This window comes from Neomonachus schauinslandi, chromosome 1, assembly GCF_002201575.2.
Source record: "Neomonachus schauinslandi chromosome 1, ASM220157v2, whole genome shotgun sequence".
In the NCBI taxonomy this organism is placed as follows: domain Eukaryota; kingdom Metazoa; phylum Chordata; class Mammalia; order Carnivora; family Phocidae; genus Neomonachus; species Neomonachus schauinslandi.
Window position 1 is genome coordinate 125648754 of NC_058403.1, and position 26838 is coordinate 125675591.

Below are 26838 nucleotides of genomic sequence, written 5' to 3' on the forward strand. Positions count from 1 at the left end.
CACACACACACACACACACACACACACACACACACACACACACACACAGAGTGCCTGGCACAGAGCAGGTGATCAGTAAGTGCCAGGTTTCCTCTCATACCCAGACTCCTCCTTGCCTCTTTATTGAAGAGATCTGGCTGATGAGACTTCCTGATATTTTAAGGTTTTAAAACAAACATGGCAGATGATTTCTCCACAGCAAAGCTTTTAGAGAAGCTCAGTTTTCTAGAACTAGGGTGATCAGATGTCTCGTATAGGACTGGCTCCACTGTCTTAAAAGGCTTAATGAAAACAGAAGGAGAAATTATCAGGAAAAGAACATAGTAACATCCAATAAAGATTTAATTGGCTCCTCTCTCCCCCCATTTTTGAGTGGTAATATTCAGGGAAATTCAACAAATGAAATGCCATATTCTTCTACCCTTGAAATACCTCCAGAATAAAAGGTCACTTTTCCTGAGTAAGAAAATGATGTCTCTATGGTTTAAGTTTTGCTTCTTGCCCTGATGTAAATAAAATCAGGGCTGACATATTAAAAGTCCTAAAGGCCTTCACCCTGGACATTAGCCCTTTGGCCCAGATGCTCTAACAACACCCTGTTGCTAAAGGTCATTCCCATATTCCCAAATTGCAATCTTTAAAGTGAGAGAAAAAAACAGTTTCTTCTTCACATGATAACAAGTTAAAAGTGGAGATTCTCTGTTGCCATGGGAATGGGATTTTTCTTGCTGTGCTGGCCTTCTGTTGGCAGATAAAACCAGTACTATAATCAATAAGAAAGTAGTACTTCATTTTCCACACCCCTCTTGGGGATGGAATTTTAAGCAAAAGAACAGAGAACTGTATTTGATGGGGCCCTAAATATCTATGGGTAGAAATCTCCCTTGTGAAAGACCAGCATGCCTAACAAAATGCCAATCTATGCTTTCACCATGCTCTGCTGAAGAATTCACTAAGAGTTGGACTATACAGGCCAATCTTTGATTCCTATCAGTTCCCTGTCAATAATTTACTTTCTTTGGCCTTATCTAAAAAGTCCTTCATATGTCTGAATTGTTTCTTAAGAACCAACCTGAGTTTGGAATTCCTTAGACTCTGAATTTTGGAATAAGGTTAAGGGGCATAAATGAATCTCTCTTGAACACCGTGTCTCAAATTTGTGTCAAGTAATCTGTTACTATCATCATGACGTCACTTTATTCTATTATCATTTACACTAAAATCTCCAGCTTTTTCTTTTGATCATTTGGTCATCTTGAAGCTCTGTAATTTTCTCTTCTACACAGAAGAATGGCTTGGTAGAGAAAATCATTTAAAGCTTTTCCTAAAATATTAGATGAATGGATGATATCTCCTCTTCTCCTGTGTATATATTAAATAGTCAGCATCCACTCCCTGTAGAATTCCACTTTAAAAACAGGGTGATTTGAGCAGGGTCTATATTTATACATGTTTACCCCTGACAGTAGAAAAGTCATCCTCTATGTGTAAAGATCATTTCCTTTCAGAGAAAAGCAAATTGAATAAAAAAGGATCAAATGGATGCCTAATCACTACATCAATCAAATTAAATGCCTTGGTGTCATCACAGGTAGACCAACCTAGGACAAAGGCTGTGTGCACAGGTATGGGTAGCAAGAGGAAAGGGAACCAAGGCAGAGTCAATACTATGTGTCACCAAACTCATTTCTTCCTTTTGCAGATGGCAGTGCTAAACTGTATTTCCAAAGCTCCCCTAGAGTTAAGTGAGACCATGTGATTGAGTTCTAGTCAATAGCCTGGAAACAGACCCACTTATTTCTATTCTGCATGACCTTATATTCTCTTTCTCACTTCCCTGCCAAGTAGATACCGAGAATCCAGTGAAGGGATGCTGAATCCGAGAAGATGGCAGACTTACATTATAGAGAAATTCTAGGTCCCTAAATTACCACATAGAACAGGACCCCTCACCTCAGGTCCTGCTAACCTACACTTAATCAGGATGTAAGTGATAAATTTTTATTAAGTCAAACCACTGAGACTCTGACTTTTTGTTAAAAGAACTACCATTACCTACCCTGACTAAAACAGAATGCTAAATGGATCCTGAAATATGATTCCTTCTATATGTTCAGCCTACCTTAAAGAGCCAAACAATGTCTTGAACTAATCTTAAACAATTTACATTAGGATTTTGAGGTAACTCTTGGTTATTGATCCTCTGAGTTTAAGGGCCAAGAAGCAATATTCTTAACAGTTAGTGCAAACTTGAAATTGATGGCCAAAAACATAAATAAAAATTACCTCCCCCCTCACTTCCCCAAACACTCCGTGTCTATGAAAAAAAGAAGTAAAATAAACTGTTTCTAAAGGCTGGAACTCATAAATGTCATTTCAGGGTAGAGGGTGAGGACAAGGCAAGGAGAAAACATCTAATCTCTTTCAGATTATTTACTCATCATTTATATGAGGAGATTATCCTCCTACTATACCACTTTTCATTTTGCAAATGTGTAGTATGCAGACTTTCCTGGTTCGATGAGAAAGGTTTCCAAGAAAATTAAATGTCAAGTCTGCTTGGCTTATTGGTTTTGTTCTATATAAATTCCCTTTTTAATTCAGCTCTGAATAGTAACATTCCTCAGTGTCAATGTGACAAACTAGCTTCAATCTTAATGGGGTGTGAGAATCGAGACAGGAGGTGAAGATTAGATATGGTTCTCATTTTAGCAGATTAGAAACAGAATTAAGTCTAAAGACAGCTTTTAATGGCTCTGAGAAAGAAGTGGCACATGAGCCATCAGGATTTTTTAAAAATTATTTGTACCTGTCTTTTTCCTTTTCCAGAGATTGGTGCCCTGATATATGTAAAGCTTAAAGTAAGCTAGAACACTCTCCTGAATATGGATAGGAAATTGCTGGGAGAGCCATGTTGTCCTGTTCCACCCTCAAGAACACTACTTATGTTAATGAGTTGGTGACAAGCCCTAGGAGACACAGGCCCAAGTTCTTCTCCCTACCCCTCAATCCTACAGTAGCTCACGTGACACCATTCTGTTACAGAATTTCCAACACTGAAGGTAGGTAATGGTGGGTGATGGTGAAGATCAAGTTTGGTATGGATCCAATATTTAGTCAAACAAGATTTTTTAACCCCTCCTTTCACTTTACATATATATATAAATAAAAAACAGAAGTTAAGAGAACAGCCCATGTGCATTATATTAGCCCAGGTTCTCAGAGATAAAACTTTAGTCTATATAATTTGCATATGCAGGGCACACAGAAGCATGTGATCTCAAAATTCTTTCCCATTAGAATAAAGAAGCATTTTTACTGAGGAACGTTTAGAATAAAACACAGTGCAATTCCTTCACATTACAATATGAGAAGACAGCCCAGAAAGGTTAACTGACTCGCCCAAGGTCTGGTTCTCTGTAAGACCAAATGATTCAATATGACAGAACATGAACACATACACACACAGGAGAAATTATATACTAATTTGCATGTTAAACCCTCAGATGTCTGGAAGGAATATATTTAAAATACCATATCCTCTAAGTTTGCATCATCCAGGAAAATTATTCTTTAAGACTTGCCAACCTTGTTGCCAAGGTTTTATCAAAAGGAAACTTGGATTGGGAAGACTAACTTTCTTATATGTTCTTTCCAGGGATAACTGCACAAATCAATGGAGGACATATTTTCCACAGATTTGTCACAATATGCTTGCTCTCAACTGATATTTCTGTTTCTATTCACAAATAGGAAAGACTAAGTTTTAAACTGGGTTTTGATTTCTAAGCCTTTTCAGAGTATTAAAAATTGACCCCAGCACAGTGGTTGATGCTCTGCCTTTTAAAATCATTTTACATGACATGGCTTTGCAGACATGGTTCAGACCTAGGACAGTAAGGAATTAATTACAAGCTGTATTTACAATAGGAACAGAACAGTAGGAATAACTCAAATGGTTTGGGGGAATCTAAACAACTCCTACCTCCAATATTTTGGAAGTAAGATTCATGAATGTGCTACAAATGGATCACAAATAGTTGCTAACACTGAAGCAACCCTGAATAGTTCCTCATGAAGTGAACAGTGTTGGCTCTGACGAAAATACCAAAATGAAAGCAAAAAAATGGGTTATTACTCTTGATCCTTCAAGCTGAAAAGGCTGCCACCCTGTTCTTGAATCTGTATCCTCTGACAGATTGAAAAGGTCCTCAATTCATTTGCCAAACATAGTGGAGGCAGCTGCTTATTATTGGGGTGAAAGTTTTCCTATAGCTGGAGAAAACAACAAATACTCAGTTCTGCCTCCCAGTGCCATGACCAGGAGTTAGCCTGTAGGATCTTTGGCTCTGCAAATGAAGGGGAACATACACATGGGCAGAATGTCAAGGAAGAGCTTCCCAACGCTCTCTTCTACCTGCTCCACTTCAGGCTCAGGTGGCCACAGGGAATTGGGATTAGGCTATTGCATAGACAGATAGTGCCTGAGCATGGAACACAAGAAGCCTGCCTGGCACTGGACATAAAATGGTAAACATGAACACCTTTGGAGATAGGCAGAGTGCAGGTAGGGTAAAGGGCAAAGAGAAAATTTAAGAGTTCAGTAGAAAGCACCGATATGTCCATTCAATGGGGGAAACAACCACTGGTGGCTGGGACCTCCAATCAGAAAGTTACTTTTCCAACCAAAAGCACCTTAAAATATCCCCTTCTATTTATTCTATAGTCAGAGCAAAGAGGTCACTGCACTGAAAGAGGACACAGATTAAGATAGACAAAGCCAGAGCAACAAAGCCAAGCCAAACCTGGGTTAAGTGGTAGAGAAGGCAGCTGTAATTTTGGAGAACATGTGGCCGGAAGCAAACTTCCTTACAAATACAGCAATGAAGATCATATTTTAAAAGACCTTCCTAAAGGTATATAAGCAAAAACCAGGATAAACTCTATAGACAATAAATAAAAACCTTATTGGTTTACTTACCAACATGCAATCGAGACTATCACGGAAAAGTACCAGCGGGAAAAAAAAATCAGTGTGCCACTTAATATCCATGTACAAATTAGCCATATATTTTCATGGCTTGATTACTTTATTACAGAATGTATAAGTGGGCTTTCAAAGTTTAATCCACAGAGAATGCAATTTGGATATGCAGGGAAAACTGTAATTTAAAAATATTTTTAATTAAAAATTAAAATGTTATCCATAACTACTCAGGTCGTCCTTTTGAACCCTCATCTGCTGTTAAAGAGAAAATGTTACATTATTTGCTCTTAACCAATCTCCATTTAACCAACTGGCTAAATTAATCAGCACCCTGCATTCCTTCTCCACATCATTGCCAGTTCCCTGTGGTGCACTGAGAACTCACTGTTAACAGGTTTCTTTCTGCTTTCAAGGGTCAGTTGTGTCCCCAAATCTGTTTATGTCCATCTTATGTATTATTTTAGTTACATAATATAATTAAACATACTGCAAAATAGGAAAAAAAATGTGAAGACAAAGGGCTGTCCATATGAAAACTAAACTGAATGCTTTGAATAGACTTAATTCAGGTGGGTTTCCTTTAACAATGCTTTCAATCAGGTATCAAGGCAACTGTAAACAAATTTTAACTATAAAAAAACTAAGATTCTATACTCAAATTTCTTTGCAAGTGGCTTAAAGAATTATTGACCTAGTAAAGAAAATACAATTAGAAATTGTGGATGAAGGGGCACCTGGGTGGCTCACTCGATTGAGCATCTGTCTTCAGCTCGGGTCATGATCCTGGGGTCCTGGGATCGAGCCCCACATTGAGCTCCCTGCTCCCTAGGGAGCCTGCTTCTCCCTCTGCCTCTGCTGCTCCCCCTGCTAGTTTTCTCTCTCTTGCTCACACTCTCTCTCAAATAAATAAATTAAAATCTTTTTAAAAAATTATAGATGAAGCATTATAGGTGTAACTGATGCTAGAAGTAAGAAGTCTAATTGGAAGAACAATATACGAAGAAAAGGTCTTGGCCCCACATTAAAAGACTGCTATATGAATGTACATTTACATTAAATTAAACTAAAATGTTTAAGATATATACAAATATAATTATTGATGATTCTGTTTTAACCACTTTTTAAAAAATCAGTTCTGATCACATCTGATGTAACACTCTTTACTGTGACTAAATTTCCGATCCAGTTTACATTTTAGTTCAATACAATAATTTAAATAGCTCCTTGAGAAAATATTCAAACTTCCTGACAGCTTCCCCTCCTCCTATAATGGCACCCAGCCCTCTCCAGCGTCCGATGGGGGTTGGGAGTACTCATCAGGTGTTGTGCCAGCCTTTTAAAATGCATTGCCTGGCACCCACTGATCTGCAGTGATGCTTCTAGTTTTCCTGTCACCATGTGTCTTTCTGGCCTCTGATGCTAAAGTACCAGGCTGGCCCCTTCTTTTACCTCCAGCAATGCTCCCAGGTAGGTCTTGCCAATGCCCCTTTGTTGTTCAGCTTTCTCTCAGCTCTGGCTGGCTACAGACCCCAGAGTGTGCTCCTGTACCATTCTGCCCCCTGCCCAATGGTCCACCCCAACATCTGCTGTGATGTTTCTGCTTCTCATGTCAGCAACCATGCTGCAGGATAACTGAGCTTTGGGTTTACAGAGCACAGTGGGTTTGTATATGGGTTTGTAGCGCACAGTGCTCCTTCACAGAGACAGAACCCTGAGTCTGCAGCACTTCTCTGAAGTCTTCAGTCTCCCAACACCAAAGTGTAGAACAACTGTGGAGATGCCCCTCTTGCACACATTTCTGTCTCCCTCCCTCTTTTTATTTTCCTTGAGGGAGACATTTCTTTTGTTTCTCGTATCATCTTTTCCTTCTTCCTAATTCCAGTCTCCACACTATAGAAGAACCTCATGAGCTGGGCCCTCTAGGTTTGTTTTCTCTATACCTACAGAGCACATAAAATAATTTAATGGGCCTCCTCACTCCTTATTGCCTGCTTTCATGCCCACTGTCTTACCAGTCTCCTCTGCTGAAGCCATAAGCCCACTGTGCCTTAAGAATGATGGGCTGCAATGAGACAAGACTTAAAGAGGAGGAGGGGAAGATGTATTAGTATATCTGTGAAAACATACATTTGTTTTATGTATATATTTACTTACTTATTCATTCCAGAGTGAGGGTTCCAACATTCCCAACTAACATTTTTGTTGTTATTAGAAAGGCTTCTCTACTTCTAGCTAAAGTTAAACATCTGCTATTTCTATAAAGATGTCTGGACTGGAGAGTACAGTGAAGATGCTGGTTCAAGAAAGGACCAAACTGAGTCAGGTGCACCCCCTACAGAAACATTGTCTTATCAAGACATATTTCATCTGGGTGTTATTATACAAAGAGTACCATGCCTGGATTTCAGAAAGCTTCATTGAAAGGACAGCTGTATTCAGCATACCTCTAGCTGGGCCCTATGCTCCTGGGATAAGGGAAGAATGGTTTGCTGGCTGAAGCAGAAATAAATGCCCAAGGCAGTGTTTAAGGCTACAAGACTGTTGTAACATGGGAAGAAAATGCCTTACCGTGAACTTTCAAACCAGCAGACATAAAAACTGCAACATGAGGGATGCCTGGGTAGCTCAGTTGGTTTAACATCTGACTGTTGATTTCATGATCTCAGGGTTGTGAGATAGAGCCCCGCACTGGGCTCCATACTCAGTGGAGAGTCTGCTTCAGATTCTCTCTCTCTCCCTCTCCCCCTGCTCACTCACACACCCTCTCTAAAATAAATCAATCTTCTCAAAAAAAAAAAAAAACCAAAACCTGCAACATGACAATAGTTTGCCACTACCTAATGACACTGGTATTCCTAGGATTCTCTTCTCATGGTTTGCTAATGCATAAATGTGGTCATTGATAAATCTACACTGGAATCTCAGGCTTTCTCTCTAAAGCGTGATCCCCAGAAGGTCTTTTTGAAGAGCCCAGTGACATCTAAAATCAGAGAACTCTCCGGGAAGACTCAAAACTATGAATTTTCCTGGAGAAAAGCAAATTCTAATCTTTTATATTCTGCTTAGGATGATTGGTCCTGAAGGGAAAAGTTTATCTTCCCTGCCCTCAATGCAGTCTGGTTAACTGATCTACAGTGGGAAGGAAGGATTCTGCTTCCATTAAAATTGGAATGAAAAGCTGGCAGTCAAATGCATGCAGAAACTATTAGACCTTGACACATTTGACAGATAAATGGCAGCCTGATGGCACATCAAGCCAAAGTTGGGTTGCCTAGGTAGTATGGGATCTACTAGGTGGAGTACTAGGCAAAGAAGATTTGGGGTTCAGAGACAAAGGCTATTGCCACAGGTTTGTTGTGGCTTACAATATCTTTGACTCAAATGCTCTGGGCAAAAAGACTTCTGAATATTTAGATTCTATCTCAATATTAACCATCTTCTTATTTTCAGGGCCCAAAGCATAAAAGCTAAAATTTAATTTTGGTCATTGTCAAACTACTTGATAAGAAAACTTCCCAAGACTGGACTCAGTACTGCTTTTATGTTGGTTAGCTGGTTAAATCTCTATTCCAATGATCAAAGTCCAAGACTAATATGGTGATAATGAATAATCTCCCCTCCTCTGTTTGCCTGAAGTTCGTGCTTCTGGATTTGGTCTGCTCAAAGCTTAATTGTCTTGTAGCAAAATTACTCCTTGAAAACCTTTTATACGTTCCACTTAAATGTTCCTAAAAATGTTTCTCTTTTTGCAATGGGGTCTTTCATAAGAAGATAATCTCTAAGCTGTGGGAAGGGCAACTTTAGTGATGAAGTGACCCTAAGCATTTGGTATTTAAAAAGAAAGCAGATTTTGCCCTCAAAAAGCACAGACCTAAGGAAGGAAGCTGTCAACTAGAGTGAAATTAAACACACACACACACACACACACACACGGTTTTCTAGGTCAGAGCAATCATAAGGAGTAATGCAGCCCCTGAGTGGTTTTCTCTTTTCTTATGATTAAGAAAAATAAAGAAATCTGGAGTGACAAGACATAGATAAGGCCACTCAGGCTCTTTTTTTTTTTTTTTTTTTAAGATTTTATTTATTTGTCAGTGAGAGAGCGAGCGAGCGAGCACATGCACAAGAAGGGGGAGCAGCAGGCAGAGGGAGAAGCAGGCTCCCCGCTGAGCAGGGAGCCCGATGTGGGGATCGATCCCAGGACCCTGGGATCATAACCTGAGCTGAAGGCAGACGCTTAACTGAATGAGCCACCCAGGTGTCCCAACTCAGGCTCTTCTTTTCTGGGATAGGACAACTGATCACAGATGAGACTCCTCTCTACCTTTACTGACACTTGACACCATCAATTTCCTATGGTTATCTAGCTTCCTATGTCAATAACTAGACTGAAGTTAACTTTCAAGCACACCCTTAATACAGATTGTCTTTATCTGAAAACAACTGGAAAACGGTCACTAATTCTCTGAATAAAGAATAAATGGAGTGCTTTTTGGAGTGTGTATATATGTGTTTCCCAACAGAATTGCCCAATATATCTACCATACATCCTTTACTTCATACAGGATGTTCATAGCACAGTCATAATGAAAGTAATTTTATGAATTTGTGTATCATCCTCTCGCAGAGGGCATGCTAATCCTCTTTGTATCATTCCAATTTTAGTGTATGTGCTGAAGCAAGCACCATAATGAAAGTAATTTTTAAAAAATCTATTTCAGGGCTTCATTTTATTTCCTTAGTTAGCCAAATGATTCTCTCTGGAAGCACCTACTGTGTCCTGATTTTCTAATTCGACCAGATCCTCATTTGTCAATGTTGTTCATGTGACACAAGCCGTTCTCCAACATCACTTTCAACAACTTCATGAATTCTAGCCTTGTAAACACTAATCACTAAATGTGATGAGAAGCAGGAAAATTGATGTTTAAAAGCAGGACTCTGGAACCAGACTGCCCAGGGTCTAATCTTGGTTCTACCATCCCTAGGCAACATGTCCTTGGGAAAATGACTGAACTCTCTGTGCCTCAGTTTCCTTATCTGTAAAATGGAAAAAATGGGAATAATTTTATCTCATAGGGTTGTTGTGAGGGTTAAATGCAAACCACTTAGAGCAGCACCTGGTATACAATAAACACTATGTAGGTCTTGACTATCATTATCATCATCACCACCACCATCATCATCATCATCATCAAAGTCTGTAGTGAATCTTTAGCAGCAAGATGGCAGGTATGCCTAAGTCATGGGAACTTTTGACACCAAAGTGGTAAATGAGACATTAAAATAAGTAAATGAGGAAAGTAATCAGTCTATCAGGAAACTGTTATAATCTAGCCATTTGTATTTCTTTAAACTATTTTCTAAATCTCGAGTCCTCATAAACAGGGTAATTAGTAATTTATGCTTGGCTCATTTAAGAGTTAGGCTTTTTCAGAAAAAGTGTAACTCAGTGGAGTCCCATCCTAATTATAACTAAATGGGCATCTATTTAACCAAATTTTATGCTATTTTTCTTCATGTCTCCTTGCAGTGCTTCTCAATCTTTTCCCAGAATAACACCTAATAGAAAAGGAGACTGGGGGCACCTGGGTGGCTCAGTTGGTTAAGCGACTGCCTTCGGCTCAGGTCATGATCCCGGAGTCCTGGGATCGGGTCCCACATCGGGCTCCCGGCTCAGCGGGGAGCCTGCCTCTCCCTCAGACCCTCTCCCCTCTCATGCTGTTTCTCTCTCTTTCTCTCAAATAAATAAATAAATAAAATCTTTAAAAAAAAAAAAAAGAAAAGGAGACTGAACTAATATATACCACCCCACCACCTCCTTAATCTCACATTCTGGAGTCTTGAGTATAGTGGGAAGTGGCCTAATCAGGAAATTTCCTTGAAGTCTCCTGTTTAATCTTTAAAAAGCATGCACATTTTGTTTTATATTCTGTAATATGTATATATCACTTTAATATAAAATAATTTTTAAATTTATCATCAATAAAACTTGTTTATATTATTTTGCCCTCAACATCCTCAAGTAAAACTGTTACTCTCTGAAAGCATATTACATTTACCTATTTATCCTATAGCTTTGCTAACTTCTTTCATGTATCTAGCAAGTGTGGACAAATGACAATAGTGGAGGCATAGATTAATGGAAAGTCAGCTACCACCATCACCATCTACCTGATGGTGAGTTATCTAGATGTCAGGAGAAAGCTTGAATCAATGACCTCAGGCTTACAAATGAGTATGTGAAATAATGAAAAAGAATCAACTGATGACCAGTTCACCTCACAGAGCTGTCTCTTGCTAATAACACCCACTGCTTTTAGTTGCCTCATCTTCCCTCACTTACCTAAATGATAGGAACATGGGCCAAGGTGACATGAGGTTTAACTGTTGATTATCTACAAGTGGACAAATCAGTATGAAGATTAACCATACCCAAAAGGTATGCATAGATAATGAATTTGTCCAAAAACACAATCCCCACAATTCTGCACAAATAACTATATTTTAGAACGTGTCTATAATTGGAAATACATATTAATGAGCAGATATGTCTATCATGTTTTGGGGATATTTCTCTTTCTCCACAAAAAAACCAGACTTTGATCTTTTAAAAACTCTGATTTTAATATTTTGACCATTTCTTTATTGAGGAAGTAAAATGGTATTTAGCTGCACGCATACCAACAATACCTAAATTATTTACGACAATTTAGAATGTTAATGTGTATCTGAATATTGGATACATTTTAAATTTAGTATGTTTACAATTAAAATTTTGGTACTACATTTTGACTAGTTTTGGTTTAACTATATTTTAAATTATCTGTGATCTTTCCTCTCCCCATTTATACCTTAGTTAATTGAGAGCTGGGAAATCCTGGAGTCTATAGCAGGGTTTTCAACAGGCAGCATCTTAGAATCTTTCAATTTGTTTTTTTTAACTAAGCAGAAATGGAATGGTAGTCTAATGCATTTGGGTAGCCCTGCCTTTTATACAACATGGTTCTGTGTATGCATAGGTGGACAGTGTGAATATTAGTTTTTCTATCGTAGTCATAAATGGAGCCAAATGCTTAGTTTGGAATTCTTAAAGATATCTCCCAGGAAGCACACACTACTATTCTCTACAATAGATGGAGAAATAACATTATCTCTTTTCATGAAATTTTAAGGAAAATGTTATTTTAATAAAAAGTATGAATGCTATTGTATATAAGTTAGCCCTCTCTCCATGTCTCTCTACTGTTAACATCAGAGGAGTATTGAAATAATGAATGCATTGTTAAGGAACCCAAGAAAACAGAAGTGTAATATCTGACCCCGCCCTTGTTTCTACTACACCTGCACTGAGATGGCCTGTGGTTATTCAATCAGCTAATCATGTCTTTTGTTCAAATCACTGTGTTTTTACTCACTGGGGCTAATCTACACAGCCATCTGGTATTTAGTAGATAATTGTCTTTTCCAAGTCCCAGGAGCCTAAAAGGCATCTTAGGGGAAACTGAACTACATACATCCTTGCCAGGTAGAACAACTACTGAAACCCAGACAGAGGGAAATTGATAATTTTCAATTGGAATACTGATTTTGCCCTGTGCTACAATGAACCCGGAGTTTATATAGGAAATGATGGTTCTGATACTCTTTAGTGTGACTTAGTCCAGAATCTGCTTCCACTTTCCTTGGCAGCCTTGCCTCCTACCAGTCCAACTGAGCCAGCATCTCCAGGGGTGAGATTCACAAAGCTGTATTTCTACAGGCTCTCTCTCAGGTGGTTCTAACATATATTTTAAACACTGGGATAAAATAGTCAACAGCACAAAGTCCCTTTCCTGCAAAGATAATATTTTAGGATTTTGTTTATAATCACTTTTTATGGGGCTAAAAGAAGTACAAGCTTACTGCAGAAATATACAAAGAAGTCTAAAGATAAGCCCAGAACCATATCATCCAATGATAACCACAGCTAATATTCTCTATACAGCTGCAAATACTTCTTTTCCAAAAAGTAAGATTATATATACAAGAAAGTTAAGTCTTTTTTTCACTTACCAATACATCATGAAGAGTTTTTAATGAGACAATGTCTTTTTATTGATTTGTAAACTCTTTTTATAGTTAATGATTTTACAATGCTCTGTTCTCAGTTACTTTGGTTCATCCAATGTGTACTGCATTTAAGAGTGCCCAGACCTAATTTACCTTTAGTATTTATTCTCTCAGGAGGATCCCAAGGGCTGTGTCTTGGGCTCCAAATGAGCAAAGAAGCTGTCACAAAGTCCCTTCATCTCCATGGAAGGGTGATCTAAAGATCGTCCTCAACCCATCCCCACAGAAAAATGGCTTTTAAAAGAAACAAGTGAGTTTCATGAAATTTATTCTTATTAAGCACCTTATATCCCTCATATCTATGGCAGTAATATTTTTACATTTTGCTATTTGTGAGTATAAATACATAAAAAATCTTTTCCCACAGGATAATTGTGCATTCCCCATCTACATTGCTCTGTACTTTTTTTCAATATGGTACCCTGGCTAGATACATTGACCATCTCCCAAGTAGATTTTAAAATACAGATGGTCCCTGACTTTGGAGGGTTCAACTCAGGATTTTTCTATTTTATAATGGTATGAAAGTGATATACATTTAGTAGAAATCATACTTCAAATTTTGAATTTTGATCTTTTCCCAGACTAACAGTATGCTATACTGTACTCTTGTGATGCTGGACAGTGAGCTGCAGCTTCCAGACAGCCATGCAATCACTAGGATAAACAACTAATGCACTTACAACCATTCTGTACCCATAAAATCATTCTGTTTTTCACTTTCAGTACAGTATTCGATAAATTACATGAGATAGTCAATACTTTATTATGAAATAAGCTTTATGATAGATAATTTTGTCCAACTATAGGCTATGTGCTTTGAGCATGTTTAAGGTAGGCTAGGCTAAGCTATGATGTTTGGTAGCTTAGGTGTATTAAATGCATTTTCAACTTATGATGGGCTTATCAGGACCTAAACCTGCTGTGAAGATCTGCATATTTGTTATTAATGTTATTTTTCATAGAAATAATACTTATATTGTGAACAATTAAAGTTAACGAAAGAAATGACTCTCATAAGAACCCCCTAATATATCCATGGTTGTCACACTTAGGTGCAAAACCTTGTCACATTCCCAACTGTATCAGCAATGCCAAGCATGGTGCCTGATACACAGCAGTCATTAACACCCGAAGAATATCAGGTTAAAGGTCTTGACTACATCATGTGGCCAGTAAGTTGGCAGAGTAAGGATGCTCCCAAACCCAGGACTCTCACAAGTTCAGCATTTCTTCTATTATATCACACTGCCTCCTTCTGGCCTCTTAAGCTCCAACACAAAGTTCTTTATTCTCACAGGTTACTGGGTCTTCACTGCTCAGGGACCTGCCAGTTGTTCAAGGTATCAGGCTTTCCATACATGGCTCATGAGACTGGCTGGGTTAAGGATTGTGTTAAAATCACTGTTAAATCACTGATGTATTCCATTACCTGGAGAACTAGGCTTTAAAGGAGCCAAGAAACTCTTCATGGTGTTAGGTCAAATCAAGGAGAAATCCTTGCTCCCATCGCCCTTGCTATGACTTGACACTTGGTCTTGTCTGCTGAGATTAATAAAATTATTCTTGCCACATAGTGGTAAAAGGCCCTAAATATAGTTTATGCAAAGGCAGGCATATAAAGATGGTTTTGATGGCTGTTCTATAAATTAATGTGATTTAAGAGATGAACTCGAATGCAGGGAAAGGGAAAGGGGCACTATAAAGAGATAGTTAATCAAGCTAAGCATCTCTAATTGGAAGTCACAGATGAAACCTACGTAAGAGTGACTAGTAACAGGCAAAATCCTTGCTTAGAATAGTGACAAAACTGAAAATCAGGAACTTGAGGCTGAAACACATAGCTGTCAGAGAACAAGCACCTGGTGTGGGACAGACTGGGGCCTTTGCCAGCAGCCTGAGCTTTGGAAACCTGGCAGCCAGTGCTGATGGGACTCAGAGGGAAGCAAAAGGTGAGAGTAGAGGAGGATGGCCTATCCGGTGTCAAAATTCTCCAGACCTTTAGATCCAGGCCACTGAGCATTGCCCTCCCACTCTTTAGGGAGGCAAAGGGCTGAAATATGCTTCCTCTCTCAAAGTCTTCTAGGCTGCAACAGTCATTCCTTTTAATCTGGTTTCTGGTGCAGAAAGATTTTGGGGGATCAGAGGAAGCAGCAGTGTAAGCTCCTAAATGTCCCTAGAGCAGAGTTGCTGATGGCCTGGCTAGGGCAAATAGCAACAGCCTCTCCTTTCCCCATCCCTCCACTGTTGACCATGACAGCCATTACCACCTATAATTCTCTGCTCTTCTTATCCTACCCTCTTTGATTCCTGGAGCATATGTGGAATTTGGGGACAATTCAGCCATCATTGATATAAGTTGGGTTGAGAAACACTGTGCCATCCCAGGGGATCATGTGTGATTCCCACACCTCTCCTGGCTCTTGCCTACCACACTGCCATTTCCCTACTGGAGGGAGGAGATAGATAACAGCCACCTTATATGACAATTTGCTCTAAGAGGATGGGCGGGAGGAAAAGGAAAGCAAGACAAGAAGCCAGTAGCCCATTTCAGAAACAGGGTTCCCCTGACCTCAGCCTTCTGAATCTCTCTTTCCCTCATGAATATTTATGTCTCTTGGCACTCTCTGGGAAGATGGCAGCTGAGAGAGTCAAGACTGTGGCAGGTAGCAACAGGAGAACTGATAGACAAGCATTGGAAAGCAGGCAATAGCCATTAAATCCAAGTTCCTTGGATGCAGAATGGACTTCTAACCAAAATCTAGATTTTGGTCAGATAAGGTGGTAGAAAAACCCAGCCCAGATGTTACTATAATGCTCACATTACCTTTTAGAACCACATTCCCAGCCAACTGTTTCATACGCTTCCAGAAATAGACAAAATGCAGCTGGGAGCTCTGAGCTGTGCTACTCTGCAAATCATTTAACTGCATACAAATGATAGCTATTATACAGCCAGGATCCCCCAGGGAACTAATTTCTATTCCCAACTTCTCTTATAACCTGATGAGTCAGTTGAGGTCAGCTGGTTGGAGCACTGTGCTAATGAAGCCAAGAGCTCAGGAAAGCTGCTTGGGCAGACCTGGCAATTTTGCAGAGTAAAGCCCTACTTCCTTCAGACCACACCTTGTGATCCTAAGGGTCTGTCTTACAAATGTGTGTTGGACCTAAGTGAGCCTAACAGAGAGCACTGATGGCTCTAGAAGTCAGAACCCACCACTGGAGAAAAAAGTCAGGAACAAAATATGACTGACCCCTACTATGGGAATCAGAGTCACTGTTACGACTATATGGTAAGACCATTTTTTCATCTTGGTCTGCTTATATCAAGCTGTCTGATACCAAGTTCTTTTCCTGCCTGTTACAGTTCCCTTTCCCTTTTAATGTTTGGTTTCTAATCCACAATAGTTAAAAAACAAAATAATAAAGTTAACATCATCTAATCAGAGTCCATAAGGTTCTAAGTGAAGAGGAACTTTGTGATAATAGACATCTCCTCCTACCCTGGGTCCAAAGCTTTGTAGCAGGATACTAAAAATGAAGAGACTTATCTTTTGTGAATTTGGCTCCGAATAAAAAGTTTGTGGGTTTCAGTGCTCCCTAAGTAGAGCTATTTCATAGTCTTTCTTAAATATCATTTAGTTTAGAATTCATTAAAATCTTTATACAGTTTCCCCCTTTTTGCCATATGAGTAGCAGGTACAAAATTGTTAACTGAAGAATATGCCCAGTCTTACCTCTACCACCCACACCACCAGGTTCCAAGTGTGCCTGCTTTACTCCAGGCTTTTTGTTATGCTGATTTAGAAAATGGGTCCAGCACCTGGAGGCTCTCAGCCAGGTTACAGTTGTTTGAGGATAGTTCTTTGGTTGGGAGTTGGCAGGGAGACAGGAAGATAATATTGGTGGAGTAGCTGCCATGAGTGTTGAGTACTGTGAACAACAGAGATGGCAAGACAGGATTTTACCAAGTATTGAAATAGGTGAAAAATATAGCCCCCCCCACCTTTGATATTTTCTTGTGGGAGTAAAGATTTTTGTTGCTTTCAGTCCTATTTTTCTGAACAGGTGTTTCTCTGAATATGTCACTGCATAGAATCAGGACCAGATGGAACTCCAGTTATATTAAGGTCTCACTTTTTTTTTTCTCTAATATAATAGCTAACATTTACTAAACACCATGTGCCATTCATTTATTTAATAAATATTAACTGAACACCTACTGTGTTCTAGGTATCATTGCAGGCATGGGGGAAACAACCAAAAAAAAAAAAAAATAGGCCATGAAAGGCCTCTGTGACTTCATGAAGCTTATTTTCTAATGTGAGTAGAGAGAAAATGAATAAACAAATGAGACACAAGGAGTGATAGGTAGCTACTTTAGAATGAAGAATTAAAGAATGCCTCTTTGAGGATGTTCAGCTGGAATCTGATGGTGTGAAGAAGCTATCATGTGAGGATCAGTGGATGAGCATTCCAGGAAGCAGAAATAGCTTGTACACAAGTGCCGATGTCAGCAGGTACTTGGACGTGTTAAAAAAAAAAAAAAAAAGATCTGTGCAGTTGAATGGAAAGGGCAAAACTCTACAAAATGACATTCAAGATGGAGGTAGGGGCCATATCATGCAGGGCTACACAGGCATGGGTGAGGAGCTCGAGTTTTATTCAGCGTGACAAAATTCAGAAGTCACTGGAGGATTTAAGCAAGGAAGTGGTAAGATATAATATTCATTTTTAAAAGATCATATTGGCTTTGATAGAGAAAATAGCTTTCAGGGGGCACCTGGGTGGCTCAGTCCGTTGAGCATCCAACTCTTGATTTCGGCTCAGGTCATATCCCAGCATCCTGAGACCTAGCTCCACATTGGGCTCCTTGCCTAGTGGGGAGTCTGCTTCTCTCCCTCTCTCCCCCTCCCCCACTCATGGGCTCTCTCTTGCTCTCTCTCTCTAGAATAAATAAATCTTAAAGAAAAATAGCTTACAGGGGGACAGCGTGAAAGCAGGAAGGTCAGTTAGGAGGCCATTTATAGGGGCTCAGGTGATAGTAAGTAGACTTAATGTCAAATACCAATCCTTTGCATGCATATAGTTCATTAAATCGTCAAACAGTCCCCCACAGGGGTATATGAAATTACACAAAGACTAGGGTTTGGCATGGCTGACCCAGACACTTAAAAGTGGGCAGGATGGCTGGGCTGAGTCACTTGCAAAGAGTAGTCCAACAAGTCCTCAAGGTCAACAGAGATTTGAAGGCATGGCCAGGTTAGCAGTGACAGCAAGGTGTTGGAGCTACCCTGGGGAAGCTCCATCAGTTTTTCTATAAATGGAAAGCATTCAAAGGTGGCAGCCCAAAGAAGCCAGCCCAGCCACACTCTAATTAAAGGAACCTGGCTGCAGGGTCCAGGGCTAAAATTTTTAACTTGTACCTGGAACCTCAGGTTCCTCTTTGGAATGAGTCCTAGAGGGCTTAGGGACTACAAGGAACTCAAAATGGAAACTAAGCCTTGTTGGCAAAACAGAGCATCCGGTGGAAGCCCTTTTCCCAACTAACTTCCTGAAACTTCTCTTCCCAAGACAAAGACCTAAAATCTACAGGTAAGGCCATGGTGCACTTTTTAGGTACCTTCCCCTTACATTGCTTCAGTTTTCACAAAAACCTCAGCTTCCTGCTAAGGCTGGCATTTAAATGTTAAATGAGTAACACCAACTAAATGTGAATAGAGGTTAATTACTGAGGTAGTCCATACCTACTATGTTAATTAGGTGTTGAGGAAAGTTACCTTCTCCAAGTCACAAAGTTGGGAGTAACTGTTAGTGTCCTTTCTTTCCCTCCCTCCCTCCCTCCTTCCTTCATTACCCTTTCTTTTCATCCCCTCCCCCCCTTTCCTTAAGCCAACATTAAGTGAGTCAATCATACTAGAAAAAGCTTTCTTTCAATTTAGGATTCCAGATATTATACCTGTTTAAATGGATGTGGAGAAATGAAGGGAAGGGGGTTGGGTAAATTCTGAGGCCTACCTTGAAATCTGCTTTTGCTCACAGTTAATTTGAACCCTAAGTTTAAAAAATTCTCACAAATGACATCAACCTTCAAGCACTCCAACTAATATTTGTTCCTTCCTGCAATAAGCAAAAGATGGAAATAAAGAGGAAGAGAACACGGGCTGTCAGGTCAAAGATCAGGGCTGTACTCTTATAATTACTTGTGAAAACTTAAGCAAATCTCTTAAGTCCTCTAGACCTTTGTTTCCTGGTTTATGTAACAAGGGAGCCAGACCAGAGTGCTCCTTAAATTCAATTCAGTGCCAGGTATTTGGAAGACGAAATGAAAAGACACTAAACCACTATGGAAAATGCTTTCTTGTTCAGTAAAACTGCAGAAACAACCTAGAATAAAAATGGAGTATTGTTTTAGGTCCAAATCCAACTCTTAGGTGTAGGATGGCTTATGAACTGGAACCACACACATGTTCTTCTCACAATTTCACATCCAGACCCACTAACAAAGCAAAAAGAGTTGCTGTTTCCTCATGTGATTCCACTGAATGGTGTCAGCTCCTCTTCCCCACCAGATCCACTTTCCAGGGACCCTTCCTCCTGCATCATGGAGTTCTGGGAACTGACTCCACCAGCAAACACTGTGATTTCCTTGCATATTAGACCCTCATAAGGTTGAGGATTTTAACCTGAGGCTGTGATCCACCTGAGGTGAAGTGGGCCCTAAGGCAAGCCCACTAGCCCTGGAGGATGCCTTCTACCTCAGGCTGGCCAGAAAGCAGCCAGTCCTCCTCATAAGCACATACTAGATCAATGCAAAGCATACCACAGGAGATCACTATAATTTTTGACAGATATAAACAGAGAAGGTGACTGTGAATCAGGAATTTTCTGTTTGAATTTTCTGGCTCTCCCATTTTTCTCAATATGCATTCATACTTGTAGTGATATCAGGAGCAAAACCATTATATTCTGTCTTTGTTGGATCTTCCCAAATAAAATGGAACAAAACAGAAAGACCTCACATAGACTGAAGAATAGTTCAGAAAAAAAGTGAAAAGTGGAAGCAGAATGAAAGCGTACATAGTAGCAGTTAAAAGAAAGAGGCCCTACTCCCTGCTCAGCAGGGAGTCTGCTTCTCCCTCTGACCCTCCTCCCTCTCATGCTGTCTCTCATTCTCGCTCTCAAATAAATAAAATCTTTAAAAAAAAAAAAAAAAAAAAGAAAGAGGCCCTAGAGCCACACACTGCCTGGGTCTGAACCCCAGCTCTGCCACTATTAGCTTGGGTAATTCATTTAACCTCTCGGTGACTCAGTTTCCTCATAGAGGTAACAATAGTACTCACTCATGTGGAACAGTGCCTGGCCATGTGAGTATTAGAGTATTAGATATATAGATACAGAGAGTATTAGTATTAGAGCCATGTGAGTATTAATGATCACCATCTCCATCTTCATCATCGTGGATTTCTCAAAATTGAATGCAAACTTGTGTTTCTACTCTTGTAAAGAATTATACCAGAATCATGACAGGTAAGGTACAAGAACTCTCAAAGATTAGGTAGTTGAGGGGTGGATCCCCTTGAGCAGATGGAAGAAAATAGCCATTTAGAGCATGGATAAATGCAGCCAAGGAGAAGTGAGAATTGCACAGGTGTGTAAATGCTTTAAAATATCTAAATTCCAATAAATAAAATCTTTAAAAAAAATATCTAAATTCCAGGAAAATGGGCTGTGGGAATTTACCTAACTTAATTAAGAAAACTAGAATAAAAACTAATGTACAGGTGGAAAATCACAAAGTATGTCATAATGATGAGTTCCTACTCATCACTGTCAACTAGCAAGACAAGTGACATATGGAACACCTTACCACCTGGGTTAAATAGAAGAAAATCATAGAAGACAATCTATCAGAAACAGCAGGATGTCACAAGTGAACATCTGGGGAGAAAATGAATGCAATCTGGGGAGAACTGAACATTCTTCCCTTGTATATGGCAAGACTGCATTTTTGTTGTCCTTTTCCAGATGATTCATCACATGCTCCAAGAGATACAACATAACTGTTAACACTCTCCCTGTATGAGAAAGGCTGGTGGTGTTTACAGTATGGTAAGCACATCTACAGTCTGAGCTCTATGTTGCTGTGTTAGCCAACTTTTCACAAGCTTTGATTAGTAGCTGGTTGTCATCAGCCAGCTGTGAAAAAAGTCAACAGGAGATAGTAACCACAGACACCAGCCCTGTGATAGCATCTCTCAAGGCTGCTTATTTACTGATTTAATTCTCCTCTCCCTTATTCTTGAGACACTCAGTTGTCTAGCTACTGCTGGAAAAGGGACAATGCTCTTTCATTTCCTTCCATATACACTGTATGCCCTTGAGCTTAGGAAGGGGTGGCTTGCCAAAGTATTCACAGTTTGTCATGAGTGGTTGAATTATGGGCAATTTCTTTCCTACTGACTCTTCAGCATTTTTAAATTATCTATGAAAAGTAGGGGTGCCTGCGTGGCTTAGTTGGTTAAACATCCAACTCTTGATCTCAGCTCAGGTTTTGATCTCAGGGTTGTGAGTTCAAGTCCCACACTAGGCTCCATGCTAGTGTGGAGTAGGCATGGAGGCATGGAGCCTACTTAAAAATATTATCTATAAAAAAATATGTCACTTTTGTGATGTTAAAGAAAAACTAAAAGTTTGTTTCTTTAGGCCAACCTACTTTACATCTAAACAATCTCTAAGATATATGAGGTACAACAGAGATAAATGTGGAGGGCAGAACTGAGTTTTTTGTGTTTTTGTTTTACTCTCTAAAGGGAGCTGACAAGACTCACAGGATTATTAAGAGGATTAAAGGACAAAACCTATTTGAAAATGACAACTCAAGTACCTGGCATATGGCATGTTAGGATTTGCTCCCCAAAAATGGGTTTAGTTGTTCAATCTAAAGAGACTAAACATTCAAAAGGCTCATGTCACTGCCTCCAGTGCTGGCACGAGCCAGCCTTCCAACAGACTCATATTTCCAGGGATGGACTAATCATTCATCCAAGAACAAAGAAAGGACCTCATTCACCTGGCTTATATACGCTTAGAGAAAGGTATATTCAATGGGGGTACACTGGCCTCATTCTAACTGATGGCTCAGATCCTCAGAGTTAGTGACTATGCTAATGGATGCTTACCATATTCTTTAATGCAGAAAAAGGGCACAATCTAAAGTAGTTCTGTCTTAGGCACCATCCAGAAGGATTTGTTATCCTCATTTTGAAAAGTACTCTTATTCAAAATGCCATTCCTTGCAAGGCTCTCAAGCCCAGGCTCATGATCACATGGTCTAAAATGAGTCTAATCTTCTCTCACTAAGTGAGAAAAGTATGTCAAGTAGAGTAAGGCCCTGAAACTGAGTGTTTATTTTGCCTAAAATAAGTACTCAGGTATTACTTTGTTGGCATAACTACAGACTACTTTTTTTTTTTTTAAAGAAAGAAAGAGATATAATAAAGGTAATTCATCTTCTGTTATTTTTCAACCACCCTTCCAAATATTGTTATAATCAAATAGAAATTTTGTCCAAATAGAAACTTTTCCTTTCAATTAAGCTGTACTTGCAAAACAGAAGTAGACAGAACAGTCCAGTTCTATTCTTGGTCTGTAGATACCTTAAATACTTCACAATACCAAAAAAAAAAAAAAAAAAAGATAAAGACTGGTTTGAGTTTGAGACCAATACCTTTTTTGGAAAAGTGGAGTTAGCCAAGACATAAACAGCTCCAATACATAGTAGACAGTACCACTGTAACATAACTAGAACCTAAATATACAGATACTCAAGTAATATTAAAGATGAATGATATACATTTTAGTTGGAGTGTGTTAGGAGATGATGCTCTAATAACAAACAACCCCAAATCTTCTTACTTTAACATGACAGAAATTTATTTTTTGCTTATGTTCTATGCTCAACATTGATCAGCTGGGGGTTTTGTTCATTGGGGCCACTCAAGGGACCACAGGTTGATTAAGGCCCAAGAGTGCTCCCACAGTCACAGTGGCATAACAACAAAGGGGAAAGTAGTGAATCACACACATGCTGTTAAAGTGGAAGGGACAAATGTCCACTTGGCTCACATTTCATTGGCCAGAGTAAATTACATGGCCATACCTAACTAAAGGGGGCAAGGCAGTATGATTCTAACATATGGCTAGAAGGCACCAAGCTAGACATTCTTATGATCATTAAATGCTATCTCAAATGACAATATCATCTAAAACTTTGCAAAGTTCTTTCACACTCATCATCTCATTTGATTTCTATTCTACCCTTATAATTTGGGTTCTATTGGCATCCTATTTTACAAATGAAATAACAAAGCTCAGAGAGATGAAGTAACTTATTTAAATCATACAAATAGTAAGTCAAACAGTTTTTGGAACTTCAAATCCTAATCTTTTATGTTAGAAAGCTATTGAGGTACAATCTTTGCACCCATTCCAATTGGCTATTTATCTGTACTATTCATTAAATACATTATCTCACATTGCTCAAATCTTCATGTATATTGTACATGTATTATAACTCTATGTATTGAGGACATATTGTTATAAAGTTCTTTGCATTCTCCATAACATCTTAGCCACTTGAGAATCATTAAAGGCAATACATTTGTGTGTTGGTTGACTTGTGAAACACCTACAGAATCACTATCTTCTGAACACCCAGGTTTTGAGGAGCTGAGAAGAAAGATACCAACTAAATAAACTGACTACTTTCCTATTAGGGAGAACTTAAGTTGCTCCATTTGAAGATGTCCTGCAGATGCCACCTGTCTTTACAGGTACATTTCACAGGTGTGACACTTGACATGCATGTGCTTCCCTTTTTCATCACATCAAATCATATCACGCACTACTGACAACGCGTCATTCTTACGACAGCCTTCATAGATTTATACATGGATGTATATTTGCCTTTGTTTTGACACTCAAAGTTCATCTTTGTTAATTACTGAAAGTCTTTTTGCCATCATAATGTCATTCCTGTGGATCCCCATAGGCATAATTCCTTCTGAAAACACTGGAATGAATTCAGTGCTCCCGCATATAAGACAAGATTGGAAGATTCAAAAAACAAAGCACTTGATTAGCACTCAAGTCTGAATAAAAAACTGAGGTGATGATAGTAAAAGCAGTTCTCCAATAGCTTGTCCAATTTGCATAAATATAACCACAGAATGAACTCACCCAGGACATGCCACTTAACTTTCCTCAATTTTCTCATTGGTAAAAGTGAAATAATAATGGCACCTGCCTTCATAGGGTTGTTGTAGGAATTAAATAAAATAATGCAAAAAAACATTTAGAACATGCTTAATACGTGGTAGATACTCATTAAATTTTAGTTATTACTTTGCTTGAATTTAACCAAATGCTTCCACTTAAGCCAGTTGAGCTCAGATATTAACATATAATGAAATTTAGGGCTGGAAGGGACTTTGGAATCCACCTGCTCCAGAGAAATTTAAGATATTTGCCCGGGATCAATTGTTTATGACAGAGCCAAGATAGGATCTGGTCTCCTGACTATAATTTTATGTTTTGTAGGAATATCTTGTTTAGAAAGGTGTTTGAGACCAAAAGAAGGGTACACCTGATTCCATACAATTCAAAGTGGATTAACTTTCGTTAGTTTTCATTTCTTCTGAAAATCCATCTTTTTAAGTAGAAAGAATACAATCAACGGTCATTGTTAAATTCTGTACTGAGTACAAAAGGAAAGAAGCCCAAATATTAAATCAAAGCTCTTTGCAGCCTGGAGGTAGACTCCAGTCTGAAAATAGTTCTATTTTGCTCACCAGCCTAATGATATTGTCAGTTGTTTTTTAATTAAGTCGTCCTTAACTGCCACACTGCAGGAATTTTAAGAGCTAACAGAAATGCTTGTTGTGTTCCAATGTTCTTTATAGTGAAATACTTTGAACTGGTTCTCTTAAAAGGCTTAGATAAGGGCATTTCAGAAAACGGCCCAAAAGTGTTTTTCCAGGTCACGAGAATCTGGAAATTCCTGCAAGTTTCCAGGCCCTCCAGACCCTGAGAGTTAAATTCTCATTCCTCCAAAGTAAGCCACTGAGTTTCTTTGTCTGTGAAATAGAAATCGTGACCCTTATAGCCCAGGGGAAACATAGAGGAGCCTTGTGACAAAGGCACTACCCAAATAGATGGTGGCAATTTCCAAAACAATTGTAAAGGTGGATGTCTTTTTTTTTTTTAATTTTTTTTCTTTTCAGAATCAAATCAGTATTCGATGCAGAATAGATATGCCATCCTAGCTTCTCTTCTGCCCCTATGAAGGTTCACCTGAGATACCTCTTAACCAAAATAGATGAAGTGAACCAAAGTTAGCATGTTGCCATTACCCTGAGTAAAAAAAAAAAAAAAAGAGAGAGATTGCCTCCTTCTGGGAAAAGAGTCTGACTGAAACAGTAATGTGAATTCCCAGCACACCAACTGTTTGCACAAAAATATGCTATTGTGGTTCCTTAGCAACCAATGCTGTTCTTCAAAGGCACTGTGAATGGAGAACAAGTACCTTCTTCTTTTATATCTAAAGTATGACTTGAGACAGATTAAAATGAATGCTCTACTGGCATCTTGAAAGTATTCACTCAACTGAGAAAACTTGCCCATGGAGTTGAGAAGTCAGATGCTGTTTTGGTTAATGTAAGTCTCTAGCAACCAAATAAACCCATTATCACTTTATCTGTGCACATCAACTGTAGATGCATACAACAGCATCTGGTCTATTCTGGTTGGCATCTACCATGACATTCAACTCCCCATTCTCTTACTCATCCCCTTGTTCTACTTTGCCACTAGCTGTAAGAGAGACAACTGATTTGTGAGGCACCCAAAATACAGAGAAGCTGTAGAATTTTTAAACAAACCTTTACTTAATTTAAAGTGAGAAGATACTGCAAAATTTAATGACAATCTGCAATTTAAAAAACTGAGGAACTGCTATATAGTTGCTCTATTGCTATTCAAACATAAACACAAAAGATAGATCTGTCACTCAAATAACTTCATTAAATTAGCTCAAACTGTAAGACTAGTTTTGTTGTAGTACAAAAGGCTCTTTTTTAGTTTTATTTATTTCTACTGTTTAAAATCCTGGTTTAATGCCAATCATCACCCCCCTTGCTAAATTTCTATTAGACTGTTCTTAGAATATGTGATAAAATGACCCTACAAAGAATATTATGCTTCATAGGTGTATTTTTTTTAAAAGATTTTATTTATTTGACAGAGAGAGACACAGCAAGAGAGGGAACACAAGAAGGGGGTGCAGGAGAGGGAGAAGCAGGCTTCCCACTGAGCAGGGAGCCTGATGTGGGGCTCAATCCCAGGACCCTGGGGTCATGACCTGAGCCGAAGGCAGACGCTTAACGACTGAGCCACCCAGGCGCCCCACAGGTGTATTCTAAGTTGATTTCCATTTGGTTTTCCCAATATTTCTGCAGTAGACATTGTAAAGTCTCCTCAGTAATCTAATTCAGCTATAATATTACTCATTTGATCATTTATTCATCATTCATTCATTCAACAAGTATTTATCAAGCATCTTGGTGCCAGAACTGCATTACATGCTAGGGATATGGACAAGGTAAACATCTTCCCTGCTTTCAGTCTTAGAGTCTCAAGAAGGCAACAGAAAACCGCATGCCAGTGCTAATGACAGGATG

At 39.0% G+C, this 26838-nt stretch overlaps 1 long non-coding RNA gene and 1 other non-coding gene across 2 annotated transcripts in view; both read right to left on the reverse strand.

The window, feature by feature from the left end:
- LOC110570741 overlaps nucleotides 1-26838 on the reverse strand; it is a 237521-nt gene that overhangs the window by 65538 nt on the left and 145145 nt on the right. The window lies entirely within an intron of this gene.
- On the reverse strand, nucleotides 9570-9673 carry LOC123326960. The gene has a single exon (XR_006541431.1). It is a non-coding gene; the product is annotated as a U6 spliceosomal RNA (small nuclear RNA).